Source organism: Pinus tabuliformis, chromosome 2_2, assembly GCF_031772625.1.
Source record: "Pinus tabuliformis cultivar Carrire ecotype Pingquan chromosome 2_2, CPIR1, whole genome shotgun sequence".
In the NCBI taxonomy this organism is placed as follows: Eukaryota; Viridiplantae; Streptophyta; class Pinopsida; order Pinales; family Pinaceae; genus Pinus; species Pinus tabuliformis.
This window is the reverse complement of record NC_142300.1, coordinates 965,503,016-965,523,649: the sequence shown is the minus strand read 5'-3', so window position 1 is coordinate 965,523,649 and position 20,634 is coordinate 965,503,016.

Sequence of the window (20,634 nt, the reverse complement as noted above, 5' to 3'; positions counted from 1 at the left end):
CCTAAAGCAAATTGGACACTCTTGGAAGACTATAAATACAAGTGCCCTCAACCTCATTTGGAAAACATCATGAGACACTCTTATATTCTCCTTCTTGGTTTTGGCTCGCATAGGTCTGATGCTCACCCGTAGAGAATTGGTTCTCATGAAGGTGAAATTACAGGGTCCGAAGTTCATGCACATTTCTATGGTTTCTAGTCACAACCATAGGCTTCCTAAAGGCAGAATTCGACTATAGTCATAGGCTTGTAGGCTCAAGGGAGCGACTAAATTTTTTCAGTCACACGCACAACATTTCCTCCATGTGATCGACATCTAGGGTTTGATTTTTAAGTTATCTGAAGTTTTCGCTTGTTGACGTAGTGTTCGGCAGTTGACTACAGATAATGAAGTTCATTACAGGCTTAATAATTAAGATTTTGAGTGCAAGCATTGTTTGTTTCATTTAATGGATGTTGTGTAGTTTTTTTTGCTGTATAGTTGTATGGATGAATATATGGATTAATGTACTCTCTTTTTCTGATTCATTCAATGACAACCTAATAAGAAGATGAATTTGAAAGGGTTTTCCCCATACTGGGTTTTTCCCTTGTCTCTACCCAATCCTGGTGTCTCTATGCATGAACGTTTTTATTTTATTGTTCCTTTATGTTCCACTGCATTGATGATGATGATATTGTTCTTTCTACATAGTTTCATACGTTGTTGAATAATGATGTAAATATGAATAATTTTATGATATTATGGGGTGGATTTAATGTGTAAATGAAGAAATGCAATTATCAAAGCAAAGAGAAATATAGCCCTAAGAAAAATTAACATTCTTCTCCTATATTTCACTATGGTTTATAGATGAATGATGAGAGACTCACATGACGATTGGTTGGAAACAAATGTCCCATCATCAATATGAATCAATTTCCAGAATTAGTTCTTCTACAAGGATTTAAACAATCAAGCACCTCAAACCTTACTTGCAAGAGATTTATTTCTTATCAAAAGAAACTCTAGATGGAGAAATAAGATAGGAATTTTCCTGTGAATCACATCTAAATATGATATTAACTCAACAATTTCTAACAAATCTTGCTCAAAAGAAAGAGAATAAAAAAAAGTTCAGCAAGTTGAATCAGAGAAAGCTTATAGGAATCCTTCGTCAATTCCTCTTCTTCTTTTCAAAAATAATGAATGTATTATGATGATTTAACAAGATAATTCAAACCTGCATATTGACAAAAATGATATTAAAACATAAACATGCTGAAACTTATTTAAAAACAAGAGTAACTAATATATTCCTAAACCTACTCTACATTCTACTTGCTGAAAATGAATTAGGTGAAATTGTAATGCCAATGTAACCATTCAAGTAGATTTAAGCCTGCAAACATATATACATCAGAAATTAGTATTAGAGGAAAAACTAAAATAATAAGAGGAAAAGAAATAATTGGGCTATTTACAATTTCATGCATTATGTACAATAAAATTGCATTGTTATTTACATAAAACTTGCTTGAAAATATTCCTCCAACCATAATTTAATTCTATCATGAAAATCATTATGTAATAAGTATTCCTTCATCAATATTTATTTCAACCAAAATTTAGTTGAGTTTCAAAAAGTAGGTTGAAGAGATATTAGAGACTGAGAAAAAATTATAGATGAAGAATTTGGATGGAAGGAATAATTAGAAGTGACTTCAAATACTGAAGTCTGTGTGGAATCATGAAAATGGATTTTGAAATAAACAACAAGATGATGAAGCATAACCATGATTAAAAATTGTAATGTTGTTTCATCGTTTGAATCAATAAATTCACCTCTTCCCACTAAACTGTCAATGTTGACATAACAACAAAGTTTGTTAGGAAAATGAAAGAATAAAATCAAATATATACTAGAAACTAAAAACAGAAATCGAAACAATAATAAATGTAAAACTGAATCAAACATGTGCATGAAAATAATGTGACTATTTAAAGGGAAATTTTCATGGAAATATTCTTCTAAATAATCTTCTATTCTTCCCTGATATATACAATGGCTGGTGTGAAAAAATGGGAAAGAATTTACAGATGAGTCTAAATTATGTGTAAAATTATCATGATTTAAACTTATTGAAAAAATCTTGTTGTGATTAACATTTGATATCATAGCAAGATCATCAGAATTTGTCCCAACGATAGGTTGCGACTGATGTGTCTCATCTTCTTGATAAGTCTCTGAAAATTGAAATGCTAAATAATCACCTAGTGGTGGATTAGTAGAATCAAATATTGTATATGGAATGTCATCCTTCAATATATCAGATAAGTTGTTATCAATAGAATGACAACTATTAACATTATTTGATTGGTTACAAATTTCTATTTCACCAAATTGATTATTTAAATCACAAGACTCTTCACTAATTGGAAAAGAAAATGAATCATCAGAAAATTATTTGGAAAATGTATTTGTTACAAAAATTCCCTCTTCCCATCTAGAAGGTTGAGAAATTTTAATTTGAGAAGAAGAAAATATTCCATTAATGTCATTTTTCTCTTGATTAAATTTTGATTCAACAAAATACAAATATGCGGGATTTAAAGCATCTTCCTGAGAATTATAATCATTAAATAAATCAGGATATAATGAATAATGGGTGCAAGATGAAATAAAATGAAATACATCTTGTGAATCATTAACCTTCAAATCTGATTTAAATTTTCCTTCTCTAACAATTAGCTGATCAACATCCATTATATGCTCTTTTAATGAATCTGAACAATAAGCATTATTTAAAACATCTTAAAAAAAGAAGGGATAAACATATCATTAGATATATCAAGATGAAAATATTCAACATTTTTTTGGCGAAATGTATTTTTCTGACAAAATATAATTGATGATAGAATTTTGTGGAAATCGATCTTGAATCTAATCAGTTAAACTATGAGAGGGTTGTTTTATGTTATGAACATGAAATTCTAAGTCAAATTCTTCCATGAATGAGCAAAATGTATTAATTTAAGGAATTAGACAACTTTCTTCATTACTATTCAAAACTTTTTTGTTACTTGAAACCTTGTTGTCTATACAATGTTGTTCATTTATAATTTTCAGATTTTTAGGATCTAAACCATTATACGGACGAGAATCAATATATGATTTAAATTTATTATAAATTATTTGTTCATGATTATCAGGGAGAGAAATAATATGTTCAAAACATTCACTAATAGAAGGCATGTCATCATAAGGAAATCCATAACAAAGATGAATTAATCTTGTGGAAAAAAATTCTAAAGATTCATCAGGTTCTACCTTAATATTATTAATTTCTCCACATAATCTATCATAATCATAATAATAAAATACAAACAAAAACTCATCTATAAACTAGTCCAAAGAATGAATAGATGTGGTCAACAACGTTTCACACCAAATCTTCATGTGACCTTTGAAAGTAAGGGTGAGAATCCTACATATGACACCTCGATGAAGCATGTTATGAGAAACACAATTTTGAAAGAATTGATTAATATGTTCATATGTAGTAATTTTACCCTCACAATCAAATTTATTTTTCGACAAGACATTTACTATATTTAATGGAGTGTTGCAAGATACTCGTCCAGAGATGCAACTCCAAATAGGGATTTGGGAAAGAGCCATTAAAAATAAATAACTTAATGTGCAAAGCTCCACAACCCAGGTTGTCGTTCTTCCCTCCTTCTAGCGCCAAATTGTTGACCAATGGATGGATTCCTCCTACAACAAGTGAGTAATAGCTTGATCAGGGTCCCAAATGGACCCATTTTCGTTTGGTGTGGCTATATAATCTTCGAAACAAAGGCCCGATTGCCTATATTAATCTAACTTCAAATATATACATAAAAACCAATTAAAAAGAAAACTAATCTAATATAATCATTCTAAATACTTACAAGTAAATATAAACAAATATACAATCTGTTGTGTATGAATGGATCTGCTTGAATAATATTAACAATAGGGGATGGGGAAATCACCCAAATGTAGCACTTAAAGAAAATACTATAGATATTTCAATTAGTGAAAACCCTAACTAGAATATGGGTCCAATTAACCACTTAAATGGATTTTGGGCTCTGCTTTAAAGAGCTTATGAAAAAATGATTATATTTTTCATGCTTTTCAATATTTATTTGCATATAATGAAAATAATCTAAATGAAAAAATAAATCTATCTTAATAACGAGAGAAAGATTAATAAACTATCTTTTTTAATATCATAAATGAATGTTGATTCACTCATATTAAACAAATAACAAATTTTTGTTAATAAAATTACTCAATAAAGCATATACTTGACCATTTTAAAAGAGAGGACAAAAGCACATTCCAACATTCAATAAGTATCAATATAAAGAAAAACGATAGAGGAAAATACCATCATTTTTTTTTAAATAAATGAAAGATCATATAGTACTTAGATTACATCATTCAATAAATCTCAATACTTGATTGGTCTTCAAAAACCTGTCTGTAAAATATTGAGTATAAAAAGAGTTATAAAGTGCATCAATTTCCAACTCTCTTAGGACTCTGATTTGAGAAAAAAGATCTCACAATAATATAAGTTCCTTCTGCTTTGGTTCAACGTCTTCAAACTCTACAACTCCTCTATTTATAATTACAAAGTTCAATAGAATTTTGTTTCTTGATTTGATTTCTTGGGATTTTGAATAATCCTCTTTTCCCATCTGCAATTCCAATCCATAAATCCTTGAGCTCCAAGTGGTAACAAATTTTCTACAAATTTTGCATAAAACATTTACAAAATTTATCATTAAAAATATATTACAACTTAAAGCAAAAATATCAATCCAAAGCAATCAAAATTAATTATTAAAGAAAACTTGATTTAGTTAATTAACAATAAATCCCCAAATCTAAGCCAAATATTTTTGCGCTGCTTCAATTCCGATAGATAGATAATGAATTAATGAGATCAGAGAAACATAAAGTTTCAACATTTAATTTTATTCACAAAAAATAACCAAGAAATTTATATTTAATTAAAAAGCGTAACCTTTTCTCTGCTGAATATTTGGGCAGTTTAGATTGCAGATATGTTGAAATAAAGGATACCATATTGTTTTCCTCAATTTCCTCTTTCCAACGAGCTATCCTAAGCTTGATTTTGTGCCATGTAAGTCGAGATATTTTCTCTGGAAGTTGGAGTTTGGTAACAATGCGGGAGCAAATTATAGAATGGTTTGTGTAATTATCAAATCATTAATAAAAATCCCACATGCATGGGAAAAATTGAATTACTGGTGTTTATATTGTTTAATGGGTTGAGCTTTATTTGAGTTGAATGAGAAGTATGCAAGTATATGTTGGGGAATCTATGTGTGATGGGTATGGAATGGAGGGGCATATAAAATAAATTTTAATATTTAAAATGAAGTTGTGAATTAGAATTATCTCCATCAATATATAAAAAATAAATAAAAAATAGTTAAAAATACAAACTTCAAACAAGTGTATTTTTTGATCTAAGGGTCCAAAATCGACAAATTTTATCTCGTTAGAAATGTCTCGATAAGGTGAAGATGATATAAATCTCGGAAATGACAAAATAAGAAAACCAAAAGTCACTAAAAATAGGAATCCAAATGCAAATCAAGGCGATATTTCAAAATTTTATATGAGGAACCCTTTACTTTTCTCAAAATAGGAAGGGGGCAACAAAAATAGGCCTAATTGAGACTATTTCATCTATGGTTAGATATAACCTATCACAAGTGATATAACATATTCACAATGATCATGCTAGGGTTTCAAAACTACAAAACTCAATCCTTTATCTTGTCCCAGGGTTTCTTGCAAACCATAGCCTCATAATATCCATCAAAACCTAATAACCAGATTGTCTAGGGTTTTCTTCAAACCCTATAATTCTTTTAGGTCTCCTCTATCTTCTCTTGATTCCATCAATGGTATTTATATAGAGGTGATATTCATGGAATTTTCTTCAGCCCAACTCTGATACCATGTTAATTTTTCTTAGGGCTATATTGTTCTTTGATTTAGATAATTGCATTTCTTCATTTACATATTAAATTCACCCCACAACATCAAAACAATATTCATTTTTATCACATTATTCAACAACAAATGCAATTATATAGAAAGAACAATTTCACCATCAATGTAGCGGAACATCAAGGAACAATAGATGAAAATCATTCACACATAGGAACACTAGGATTGGTCAGAGACCAAGGCAAAACCCAGTATGGGTAAAACCATTTCAAATTCTTCTTATTAGATTATCATTGAACGATTCAACAAAAGAGAGTACAATGCTCCATTCCTTTATACACAAGACTATCCATAAAAAAATAACTAAACCATATCCAATAGATGAACCCAACATTACTCATAATCAAAACCTTGACTCAGAACCTTACAGTCAACTGATGAAATTTGTGGTCAACTTCAAAATTCAAACCCTAGCTTCCAACTGCTTGCAAGGAGTGTATGTGTGTGTGGTGGAAGCCCACCAACCGCATGCATGAGCTAAAATGCCTGTGGTTGTGACCCAAAACTGAATGTTTCATCACTGCAACTAGAAACCAAAACCATAGATCTCAAGTGTGAGCTTTAGACCTTACAATATCGGACCTGTACAAACCAATCTCCACAAACCACCTCAGACCTGTGCAAGCCAAGCCAAAGAAAGAAGAAAATGATCATAATGATGTCCAAATGAGGGTCACTTGACGTATATTTATAGCCATCCATGGGTGTCTGATTTCTCTTTTTGGTTGTGTTAGTGTCAGTCTTTCCAGCCTTCCTCCAGTGATCAAATGTGCTCTTACAAAGTGATTTTGAAGGGTCAAGGTCAAATTTTGTCATTTCAGTGAGTCTTCAAGCAAAATTTGGTCACTAGGCATTAGGTCTAGGGTTTGCTTTCACTCCTTTTAAAGTTCTCCAAATGGCAGTCCATGTCATCATTTAGCTGAGTCTATCATCATTCAGAGGGTTTTCATCATCATGTCAAGTTCCATAGGGTCATTCTACACCTTGTTCATGCTTCAGTTGTGCCTTGGCAAGGTCATTTCCCTCTCCTAGGGTTTTGAAAGCCAATTTCTCTTGGACGGTCAAGTCATCGGCAAAAATTGTATCCAGATGTTCATACACCTTCCCCTATCCTTAAAATACCCTATCAAATGCTTCCCATCCCTTAGATCCGCAAAATTCCTCATTTTTGCACAAACCCTAGTTTCTAGCTACAAACTGGCAATTTTCTAGGTTTGGCCTGTGTTTTTCCCTTTTGGACCCCTTCCCCTCACTCAATCTCTGAGATTCCACTTTCCCCTACTTCCTAACATCCCTCCCTACTTCCAAAAATTTCCCCAAGAATTTAGAAGCCCCTTATCCCCTTCATTTCGCTTCATTTCGACCAAAACCCTTGTTCCACACATCGGGATAAGTTTCACTAAAATGATATTTCTGAGCAATCAAAGATGAATTTTGCAAAACTGAGAGAGGTTGTTGTTCAAAACATGCCAAGGAAGAAAAAACTCCTTAAATTTTTACACAGGTGTCATGGTTTGAGAAAAATGTCAAGAATACCGTTGCCTCAGGAGAATCAAAGGCACCTCTGAAGTGACCTTGGGAAAATCAAGTTTTCTCCTAGCTTGGTTGGCCAAATGACTTGATTGATGGGTAAAATGATAACTATACACAAAGCGATTTCCAATGAGCTATCATGAGCTAACTTTGGGGTTGAGGAAGGCATTCAAAAGTTGACTGCAACAACACTCTTCCTTGAAGCAGCCTCATTTGGCACATTTTGACCAGTCTTGGGAGATTTGATTTTTGACAGGGAAAATGAACTCCAAATTGAAAAATTATAGTTGGGTTGGAAATTAGACTCAAATACCTTTCCAACGAGCTATCCTGCGCCTGATTTCAACACCGGGAAGGCCTCCAAAAGCCTCCTGCAAAACGCGACCCGTTGAGCCTGGCGCGCGACCCGTCAGAGGCGCGCGACCCATCAGGCTGCCTTTTCCAGTGCAAAATTTACACAGGTGCGACCCGTCAGTGGCGCACGACCCGTTGGGTGAGGCACGCGACCCGTCAGCGCCCTCAATATCAAACTGCCTGTAAATTTGCCAAGGAGCCACAAATTGCCAAATTTTGCAAGGTTTGCTTAATCGAGGATGAGAATGGTGTTGATGGATTTGAATAAGGTCCCCGAAGAAGATGAGTCAAATACCTTTATTATGTTGTACAAAGATGGAAAGCCAATCAGCCAAGTTTCATGCTCCAATTCTCTAGTGAAGATACCTGTAGCCTTGCATGTTAAGGAGATGACTCCAGCGGCAATGCTTCCACTATCAAAGTTGCCTCGGGTTTATTTTCATGCAGCTGGCCAGAATCGGCAACAATCATTAGAATTTGAGACATTTCTTGGTTATCTCCTCAAAAGAGACAAAGTTGCTGTGTGTCATTTTAGATGGTATGAATTCCTTATAACACCACTATCTGGAAGTTTTGATCGTGTTGGTGTTGCTTATCGTCTCATGAAGTCGTGTAGGGATGGTGAAGTTCTAGGTGGTGCTGCATCTAATGATAACAGAATTAGAGAACCAATGGCAGCTCAAGTGGATGCTGTGATTGGGCCCCAGAATCCTTCTTTATACACCAGGATATCACAGGATGATATAAAACGTGAAGACTCTCGGTCTAAGATGGTTGTAGAGGATGCTTACTTGCAGCCACAAAATTTTCAAACATTACACACAAGGCTGGTGAGAGGCAATGCAACTCGGGGGATTTCTAATGACTATCAACAAGGTGGACCATACCCAAATGTGTCAGCTCCATATGAACACATGCTTCCATTGCATAGGGCATCTGAAGAGGTCAACAGGTGTATTCAGAGTGGTTCACCTCGAGTAGAAAACAACACTTCACCTCGAGTGGAAAGCAACACTCCACCTCTGGCTGAGAATGCATCACATCAAAAGGAACATGGCACTAAATAGCTCAGCCACAGCACAAATCCCAAGAAATTTTGAGCATTTTGGGTAAATTTTGGTTTTTTCAGGCAATTTACAGGTTTTCTCCATTAACGGGTCTCACCCCCCGCGCGACCCTTCATCCTGGCAACTCCATTTTGCAAAAACTCAGCATTTCCAGATTTTTCATGAGAAGTTACATATGCTCATCAATGGACTTGAGATTTTATGAAGTTTTGGGCCTCCAGAAAGTCAAAAAACAAGCAAAAATTGACTTTCTGCTACATTTTTGAGTTGCAGAAAGCAGTCTTGGGAGATTGCAACTTTGGAGGGGCAAATGACCACCAAATTCAGAAATTCCAGTTGGGTTGGAAAGTAGACTCATAGACCTTTTCAACAAGCCTACGCTTGCTCAATTTGGACACCTAGAAGTGCCCCAAAAGTGGTCCCAAAGGCGCGCGACCTGTCAGGCAGAGGTGCGCGACCCGTCAGGCAAATTTCTCCAAATTTCAGTGTACAGCTCAGAAAAACGCAGTTTGACCCTATTTGACTTTTTGGGGTGGATTATTATGCTCTTTGATGTAATTAATGTACTTTTATGACACTTTTACACTTATGTACATCTTCTAGAAGATTCATTCATGAAAAAGGTGAAAATTAAATGAATGAATTGGTTTCCTAGCTTATAGAGGTAAGTTGTTTTGACTACCTAGATTTTAGTGCTCAGTTTAGAATTGGTTGAAACAGCTCCTAGAAGGATGAGCTCGACCCCTAGAGGCAAGGGAAGAGGTTGGCTTGCCTATATTATGTATTTTCTCAATCATTTTCAGAGGTTGGAAGGTTGGACTCTTGAGGGAGAAGCTATCATTGTATTATTCACTGTATCTCTGCAATTTTTGGCTAAGGAAGACCAGGGTTTTGCAGTCTTTTTTGGGATTCTTGTGGTTACATGTATTGATGGTGTGTTTCTCTATGTACCTGTAAGTGTGTTATGTGAATCATTTCCTTTCTTTTCCTTCTGCACATTAAGCAAACGAAGTGTTAAAGTAAGAATTCATGACTGTCATGCTCTGCTTTTAAGTTTGTTTGATTTCAATGTTTTCTACTGTTTAAGGAGAATTCAAAGTTATTGTTTGCTCCCCTTAGCTCCTCACCTGTCATTCCTGACCATCCACCTCAATCAAAGGCATCAATATTGTCTCCTACCTCGCCCCAAAGAACCCCCTGCAGCAACTGTGTCCAATCCCCGCACCCAAAATTGCCATCCCCTCAATTTGCCACCAAAAACCATAAAAACCCGAAATCAACCTTTTTGATCAGTTTAATAGCCTAAAATCAGTGTTACCCTATTGGTTATCTCGCCCGTTGAAGATCTTTATCAAGATAGACCGGAGAGAGCCCTCTCCCGCCCCGTAGGGCTAGCTACGAGGCTAAGTGGTTTGATGTTGCCTTGAGGTTTACCTTTCTCAGCCTGAGGTGAAATTTCAAGCGCTAACATATTGGCGACCATACTGGGGAGAACAAATTAATCATTTGCTCATTGACGTGTTATTTCATAAGTCTTAGACGGAGCCTGAAGTTACGCCAGGTAGCCTTCGAAAACGCTCTTGTCTTACATCAGCGTTAGTAGATAAACGCTGCTTCAGTCAATCTCCGTGAGCTTGTGAATACAACACTTCATTTGCACTTTACTCCAGTACATGTATCAAGTTCAGATCTGATTGTTGATAGTGGACAACGATCAGATACTTGAAAGGCTGAAATCATTCACTGGCGACTCCTTTCACTGAGAATCCAGCAATCTGTGCTTCATGGTGACTTCACTGCAGGAAGACTAGTAGCTTTGAGCTTTTCAAGATGGATCGGATTGCAAGAAGATACGCTCCCTTGAGCCGAGATCACATCCCTGGTTTTCCAAATAAAATTCTGAAGGTAGATTGGTCAAGGAATTTGCCTACATTTAATGATGATGGTAAGAAGGTTGCTGCTTTACATCTAGTTAGATTTCATATGCATATTCGCAATTTGAAGGTGGATTTTCCTGAAGATTGTTTGATGAAGATATTCTTGGCCACTCTAGAAGGTAAAGCCCAATCATGGTATGAAAGTTTGCTGCCTGCTTGTATTTACTGTTTAAAGGATTTTCATGCTATGTTCATTGAAAGATATAAGGACTCTTATCCATCATTAAATTTGGTTCATGACTGTTGCAAGCATGCTTATAGTTTTATTGAAAGCCTTGAGAAATATTATGAAGATGATAATTTTATGGATGTTGAGATCATGGAGGCTCTGTATGAAAATCCGTTTCAGCAGCACACAGAAATCTTAGAGGATACTTGTCAAGATCAGCAAGCTGAAGATTTCCATATGGTTGAAAATGATGAAAGAGAGGGTTCTATTTCAGATCTGTCCATAGAAGAAGACAACATGCAGGTAACGCAGGAAAGTAATGTTCCAATCTCAGAAAGTGATGATGATAAATCAGATCGAGAGATAAATTGTGATGAGGCAAAACATGTTGTTCCGGATCTCATAAAAGAGAGTTGTATTGTCGCGGCTGCCTCAAATGAAGAAAATGAAGTAGCAGACCTAAATGCTCTCATCTCACCAGCACTAGATCTTCATGAGGAGGTAGTCCATTGCCTCTGTGAAAAACAAGACAAGATCTTCGTTCAAGTAAGTGAAAAGGTTTCTCTGGATGAATCTATGGTAGCTGATAGAAATGTTAGTGTTGGGTTTCACGAAACATCTGAAATTTCTTTTCTCATGTTTGATGAATGTAATGAGAATCTGGCTGTCATATCACATGAGGATAACCTACCATATATTCAAACTACAAAAGATCAGACCATTCAGGATTCCATTTCAGATTCTTCCTCATATGTCTCATGTTTTGAAATGTTATTTCAAGAGGAGATCTGCTCACCTACTTGTTCAGAATTTTTTGAAGCCCATGAGCATACTTTTACCGAAGCACATGATGAAGGCAGATCAGAATTTGAAGCAAAAGACACCTTGTTCTTTCAGCAGGAGGTGGCAGTGGCAAATCTTCATGTTTTCCAGGATCCAATGGCAGATTTGTTGCAATCAGCAGTGAAAGTGATTATTGTTGTGTTCAGTGATGAAGGAGAATATGGTCAACTATGTTTTTGGATGCCCAGTGATAGGTTTGTATTGTTGACCAGAAGATCTAATCAGGAGAATCAATCAAGAAGGCATCTGCTTGATTGGTTGCATTGGCATTTTGATATAGTTTGATGTATATAGTCTTGTAAGAAACACCGGTGGTTGTCATCATGATTTCACATATTGATGGACTGCTGCCCTTCTCTTGTTTTAGTTAAGTCAGTCATGAGTCATTTGTGTTTGGTCTATTGAGTGAGTTTTTTCAAGTTATTTCAGTTTGCCATCGAGTCGGTTTGAGTCAAGCTTCAGTTAAGTTTCAATCAGTTTTCAGGCAAGTTTTCATTCAATAAATGTGTCAAAGTTTTGTGTCAAAGGTGTAAATAATGACTCCATCGCCCAATGGTTGAAAGCACTGGTCTGCTCTTCCAGAGATCTGCAGTTCTTGGCACCTCCAAGGAGCTACCATCCCCATTGGAGCCAATGTTAGTGTCAGTATTTCCAGCCTTCCTCCAGTGATCAAATGTGCTCTTACAAAGTGATTTTGAAGGGTCAAGGTCAAATTTTGTCATTTCAGTGAGTCTTCAAGCAAAATTTGGTCACTAGGCATTAGGTCTAGGGTTTGCTTTCACTCCTTTTAAAGTTGTCCAAATGGCAGTCCATGTCATCATTTAGCTGAGTCTATCATCATTCATAGGGTTTTCATCATCATTTCAAGTTCCATAGGGTCATTCTACACCTTGTTCATGCTTCAGTTGTGCCTTGACAAGGTCATTTCCCTCTCCTAGGGTTTTGAAAGCCAATTTCTCTTGGATGGTCAAGTCATTGGCAAAACTTGTATCCAGATGTTCATACGCCTTCCCCTATCCTTAAAATACCCTATCAAATGCTTCCCATCCCTTAGATCCGCCAAATTCCTCATTTTTGCACAAACCCTAGTTTCTAGCTACAAACTGGCAATTTTCTAGGTTTGGCCTGTGTTTTGCCCTTTTGGACCCCTTCCCCTCACTCAATCTCTGAGATTCCACTTTCCCCTGCTTCCTAACATCCCTCCCTACTTCCAAAAATTTCCCCAAGAATTTAGAATCCCCTTATCCCCTTCATTTCGCTTCATTTCGACCAAAACCCTTGTTCCACACATCGGGATATGTTTCACTAAAATGATGTTTCTGAGCAATAAAAGATGAATTTTGCAAAAATGAGAGAGGTTGTTGTTCAAAACATGCCAAGGAAGAAAAACCTCCTTCACTTTTTACACAGGTGTCATGGTTTGAGAAAAATGTCAAGAATACCGTTGCCTCAGGAGAATCAAAGGCACCTCTAAAGTGACCTTGGGAAAATCAAGTTTTCTCCTAGCTTGGTTAGCCAAATGACTTTATTTATGGGTAAACTTATAACTATACACAAAGAGCTTTCCAATGAGCTATCATGAGATAAATTTGGGGTTGAGGAAGGCATTCAAAAGTTGACTGCAACAACACTCTTCCTTGAAGCAGCCTCATTTGGCACATTTTGACCAGTCTTGGGAGATTTGATTTTTGACAGGGCAAATGAACTCAAAATTAAAAAATTCTAGTTGTTTTGGAAATTAGACTCAAAGACCTTTCCAACGAGCTATCCTGCGCCCGATTTTGACACCAGGAAGGCCTCCAAAAGCCTCCTGCAAAACGTGACCCGTTGAGCCTCGCGCGCGACCCGTCAGAGGCACGCGACCCATCAGGCTGCCTTTTCCAGTGCAAAATTTACACAGGTGCGACCCATCAGTGGCGCGCGACCCGTTGGGTGAGGCGCGCGACCCGTCAGTGCCCTCAATATCAAACTGCCTGCAAATTTGCCAAGGAGCCACAAATTGCCAAATTTTGCAAGGTTTGCTTAATCGAGGATGAGAATGGTGTTGATGGATTTGAATAAGGTCCCCGAAGAAGATGAGTCAAATAACTTTATTATGTTGTACAAAGATGGAAAGCCAATCAGCCAAGTTTCATGCTCCAATTCTCTAGTGAAGATACCTGTAGCCTTGCATGTTAAGGAGATGACTCCAGCGGCAATGCTTCCACTATCAAAGTTGCCTCGGGTTTATTTTCATGCAGCTGGCCAGAATCGGCAACAATCATTAGAATTTGAGACATTTCTTGGTTATCTCCTCAAAAGAGACAAAGTTGTTGTGTGTCATTTTAGATGGTATGAATTCCTTATAACACCACTATCTGGAAGTTTTGATCGTGTTGGTGTTGCTTATCGTCTCATGAAGTCGTGTAGGGATGGTGAAGTTCTAGGTGGTGCTGCATCTAATGATAACAGAATTAGAGAACCAATGGCAGCTCAAGTGGATGCTGTGATTGGGCCCCAGAATCCTTCTTTATACACCAGGATATCACAGGATGATATAAAACGTGAAGACTCTCGGTCTAAGATGGTTGTAGAGGATGCTTACTTGCAGCCACAAAATTTTCAAACATTACACACAAGGCTGGTGAAGGGCAATGCAACTCGGGGGATTTCTAATGACTATCAACAAGGTGGACCATACCCAAATGTGTCAGCTCCATATGAACACATGTTTCCATTGCATAGGGCATCTGAAGAGGTCAACAGGTGTATTCAGAGTGGTTCACCTCGAGTAGAAAACAACACTTCACCTCGAGTGGAAAGCAACACTCCACCTCTGGCTGAGAATGCATCACATCAAAAGGAACATGGCACTAAATAGCTCAGCCACAGCACAAATCCCAAGAAATTTTGAGCATTTTGGGTAAATTTTGGTTTTTTCAGGCAATTTACAGGTTTTCTCCATTAACGGGTCTCACCCCTCGCGCGACCCTTCATCCTGGCAACTCCATTTTGCAAAAACTCAGCATTTCCAGATTTGTCATGAGAATTTACATATGCTCATCAATGGACTTGAGATTTTATGAAGTTTTGGGCCTCCAGAAAGTCAAAAAACAAGCAAAAATTGACTTTCTACCACATTTTTGAGTTGCAGAAAGCAGTCTTGGGAGATTGCAACTTTGGAGGGGCAAATGACCACCAAATTCAGAAATTCCAGTTGGGTTGGAAAGTAGACTCACAGAATTTTCCAACAAGCCTACTCTTGCTCAATCTGGACACCTGGAAGTGCCCCAAAAGTGGTCCCAAAGGCGCGCGACCCGTCAGGCAGAGGCGCGCGACCCGTCAGACACATTTCTCCAAATTTCAGTGTACAGCTCAGAAAAACGCAGTTTGACCCTATTTGACTTTTTGGGGTGGATTATTATGCTCTTTGATGTAATTAATGTACTTTTATGACACTTTTACACTTATGTACCTCTTCTAGAAGATTCATTCATGAAAAAGGTGAAAATTAAATGAATGAATTGGTTTCCTAGCTTATAGAGGTAAGTTGTTTTGACTACCTAGATTTTAGTGCTCAGTTTAGAATTGGTTGAAACAGCTCCTAGAAGGATGAGCTCGACCCCTAGAGGCAAGGGAAGAGGTTGGCTTGCCTATATTATGTATTTTCTCAATCATTTTCAGAGGTTGGAAGGTTGGACTCTTGAGGGAGAAGCTATCATTGTATTATTCACTGTATCTCTGCAATTTTTGGCTAAGGAAGACCAGGGTTTTGCAGTCTTTTTTGGGATTCTTGTGGTTACATGTATTGATGGTGTGTTTCTCTATGTACCTGTAAGTGTTTTATGTGAATCATTTCCTTTCTTTTCCTTCTGCACATTAAGCAAACGAAGTGTTAAAGTAAGAATTCATGACTGTCATGCTCTGCTTTTAAGTTTGTTTGATTTCAATGTTTTCTACTGTTTAAGGAGAATTCAAAGTTATTGTTTGCTCCCCTTAGCTCCTCACCTGTCATTCCTGACCATCCACCTCAATCAAAGGCATCAATATTGTCTCCTACCTCGCCCCAAAGAACCCCCTGCAGAAACTGTGTCCAATCCCCGCACCCAAAATTGCCATCCCCTCAATTTGCCACCAAAAACCCTAAAAACCCCAAATCAACCTTTTTGATCAGTTTACTAGCCTAAAATCAGTGTTACGCTATTGGTTATCTCGCCCGTTGAAGATCTTTATCGAGATAGACCGGAGAGAGCCCTCTCCAGCCCCGTAGGGCTAGCTACGAGGCTAAGTGGTTTGATGTTGCCTTGAGGTTTACCTTTCTCAGCCTGAGGTGAAATTTCAAGCGCTAACAGGTCGACCTGTCATTTTGTGCACATGTGGGATTTTATTCAATAATATACTTTCCCTTGTCCAAATTGAGCGCTTTAATAGTATAAATTGGTCCTCTCGAAAAGAGGAATCTAGTCCCATGATTAGAATTTGATACATTAAAAAAACACGTTGAAGACATTTTTTTTAATGTATCTTCAATTTTTATCAATGTGGGTCTTCTAAAAAGTATTCATAATGGGAACTCATTGGACGTGGAATTTAATTATGTTGGAAATAATATTGAGAGGGGGGTAAATCAATATTATTTGATCAATAATTTTTCTTTTCTCAAACATATTTATATACGCTACTTCTATAAAGTGAACTTGCCTATACACGCAACTATGCTTAGAGAAACCAGCGTACACCCAGAAAACTTGTGATTTATACAATTTATCATGTGTTGATCTTTAACCAATGCATCAATAACTTATTAAATAGAGCAGTAAAAACAGAATAAATCATCACACATAAGCAACACACATGAACACCAAGATTTAAGGTGGAAACCCAATGTGTGTGAAAATCACCTGCTGCTATTGTCTCTGTCTTCTTTTAATAATAAGAAAATTTGCTTACAATATTGTATTGGTGCAGACTCATACCAGTACGTAGGCACCCACCTGCAGAAGGCTACAACCTTCTCTCGTTTTCCAGCGTCTAGTGGAAGGGAGCTGCAACCCCCTAACTCTTGTACTAGCCAATGTGATTACTAGTACATAGGCGCCGACCTACAGAAGGCTACGACCTTCTCTCTTTCACCAGGGACCACGTTTCATATATTTTCAGACTGGATGTTCTTGGTACACAACAATACACATGAAGACCTCATTTCATCAAATTTTCATACCGGACCCTTTAGGAACTTTGACACTGAAACTAAATCAACCAACAATCAATTAATCTGAACAATCAGATTATTGTCACAAGAACACTGTGCTGAACCTAGAAACTTGCATCATCATTCAAAACCAGTTGTAACCTCATCAATCATGCATCAGAATGCATACACTACTTTACTGAACCCAACTTGCGTGTATATGCTACTTCCTCTAATCAAACCTGCGTATACCTTCAACACTACTGAAATATAAAAATTCTAAATCAAGTCTATACCAACTAACAATATGCTGACCATCTATTGTCTATTTATAGAACTTTACACAAACAGTAGTAGAGATCACCCTTCTCACTTATTCAATCAATCAATCAGATACCAAACTCCTTATGCATTCATATTTAAATTTAGATCTAAGAAGACTTCATTGACAGACAACAGTAAAACAACAAAATTGATCAGATTGATTAGTCAAATTTGAAGAAGAGGATTTTATTTTGTGTACGCTATTTTGAAGAGTAGAACTTGCGTGTACCCGCGCTTTTATAGAGATGAACTAGTGTACAGATCTGCAAATATTAACTCATAACTTCGCTGCACTTCCAGATTTTAGACAAACCTAGATCAGGACATTTAAAGAATAAGACATGTGTACATAATTAGATCTAGCCCAACTAATATCAGATCATTCAATAATAAGTCATTTTATGTCTCATGAACCTGATCCAACATTAAATTCAAGGTGCACAAAGTATTCCAGATCTAATTACATACATAGCCCCTGCAAAATATACTTCAAATAAAAGTATTCCTTAGAAACCCATACACTTGCCCACCTGGCCTTATGATCTTCTCCTCCTTATATAGCTTTAGGCCCTTTGTCAATACCTTGGACCAAAACCACTTAGGACCAATACCTTGGACCAAATACCTAGGGTCAACACTTCTGACCAAATACCTTAGACAAAATGCCTTGGACCCAAAATACGTTGGGCCAAATACCTCGGACCAAAACCTTGGTTTTCCAACATGTACGCTCTTTTCCTTCTGTGGGAGTGTGTGTATACATATACACTCTTTTTGTTCTGTGGACCAGCATGTATACGCTATTTTGACTAAGTGGACCTGCGTATACTTCTTAAACTTCTTTACATCAACCTTTTCCTTTACTTTCTTTATTCTGATTAGTAGACCTAAGTTCCATCTTCCTGTTCTTCTGTACTAATGTCCTGTTACTTCTGAATAGACCTGTTACACTATAATTCGCCATATTACTTCTGAAATGATTCCTTTGAATTGCGATGCATTTTTTCACATCTCATATCTCTCCTGTAGATTCATCTAGTTACGTAGATTCATCTAGTTACGTAGATTCATCTAGTTACGTAGATTCATCTAGTTACCATATACAAGTGAGTTGTTCTGCTACAAGTGGGTTTCCATCAAGTACAACATAAGTATCATAATTCCAACAATATCTCCCTTTGGACTTGATGGCAACCATGTTGGTGTTGATTACTACAAGCTGTAGAAACTGTTTAGAGATAACAAGCAACACCAAAATAATCTCCCCCTTTGACATCAAGGGCAAAGGGCAGACCAAAATACTCTCCCCCTTTTATATCAATGGTAAAGGGCTGACCAAAATGAGGACTTTCATATCTGGACAACTGAATATGAACATTGATAATGCTCCCCGTAGGCACATGCTGAATTCTCTGATTAAACTCTCCCTTTGTACATGCTGAGATGCACTATGCCATCCATGCTCCCCCTGAGCACATGCAGAGTCTACAAATATATTTTCTAAAAGAATAACATGACTCTATAAATCATCTATGTGAGTATGACCTTCCTATCACCAACGACTCATACATACATCAATCTCCCAACCAAGTGGGGATATACCAAATGTTTATACATGACAGAAATACGAAAAATATTACATCATCCATCCCATGCAAAGTGGGGGTACAAATTACATCATTTGTCCAATAGGACTTATTCAAATATATAAGAAGTCATATCACACCCTAGACCTTTACATGATTTAAATAAGAATGATATAAATATCTGAAGCCATAGATGGACTCAGCAACCATAATGCCAACAATGCAAAATGTGTGTGAAGGCTAATGCTCCTCCTGAACCTATGCTACCTGGGCATTGTTGACAAATCATTCATCAAGGCATTTTTGTTAGTCAGATAAAAATCAATGAGAAAAGCATATCGTCAGACTGTAATCATCAACATCAGACAGAGCACCCATATCAGAGTTTGACCCACTGTTTTTATATCAGAAAAACATATACGCTCTTTCAGCCATAGAAACCCATGTGTATATGCGACTAAATTTCATGAAACCCACTTATAATAACCTTCCTTTGAAAAAATGGATTTAACAGCAGGATGATGCAACAACTACTCTTAGCTTTATTATGAGATATTCAAATGTTTCTCTGGACAATGGTTTAGTGAATATATCAGCAACCTGTTCTTTGGAGGGAACATACTCCAATTTGACCTTTTGTTCAAGCGCTTGTTCTCGTAGAAAATGGTACTTGATGGGTATGTGCTTGGTCTTGGAGTGCATGACTGGATTTTTTGAAATATTGATGGCACTTGTATTATCACAGAGAATGGAGATGGGTGGAGTACATGTGATCTGAATGTCTTGCAAAGTTTGCATCATCCAAAGTAGTTATGTGCAGCAAGATGCATCAGCCATATATTTGTTGGGTTGTGTTATATTCTTTCCATGACTAATCCACGTAGTTAACCAGGGGGTTAGAGGGGGGGTAGAGCACTCCCTTCGTTGCGCTGATTGTGTAGCAGGGGGGGGTCATAGGGGGCTTGAGGTGTACTTGTAACCCCACTTTATGGGGTCCGGGGCAATGCCCGGAAAATTTTGGTTTTGGACCCTATGTTAGGTTGGGCATACCCACCTCTGGTTTTGTGCATGATTTTCGCACATGTTTTTTGGACGCGATGGTTTTTGGTCCATGGTATTGGACACAATGGTTTTCGGTCCATGGTATTGGATGCTTCGGCATGTATAAATATGTATTATAACATTGAAAGGAACATAATGAAAAATCAAGCTGGTAGTCCCGGTTTTGGGATCCAGGGGAAAATATCTGTGTATAGGTGTTTTATGTGTTATGCTTTCGCATTTTTTATTTTCTGTGTTTTAGAATTCGTATGCAGGTAATTTCTATACGGGGTTAAAACCTGCATTTGGTATCAGAGTTGTTTTGGCTTCAAGGAGACGCCTTTGTTGCTGAGGGGTTTTGCTTGGGCCTGTGGTAGACCCTTTTCAGTGGGAGATTTGCGAGATCGATTCTGGTAGTGAAAGAAGATGACGAGCAGTGGAAAGATAGAGATCGAGAAATTTAATGGTTAGAGTTTTGAGTTGTGGAAACTCAAGATGGAGGATCTGTTGGTGGATAAAGATCAATCGATC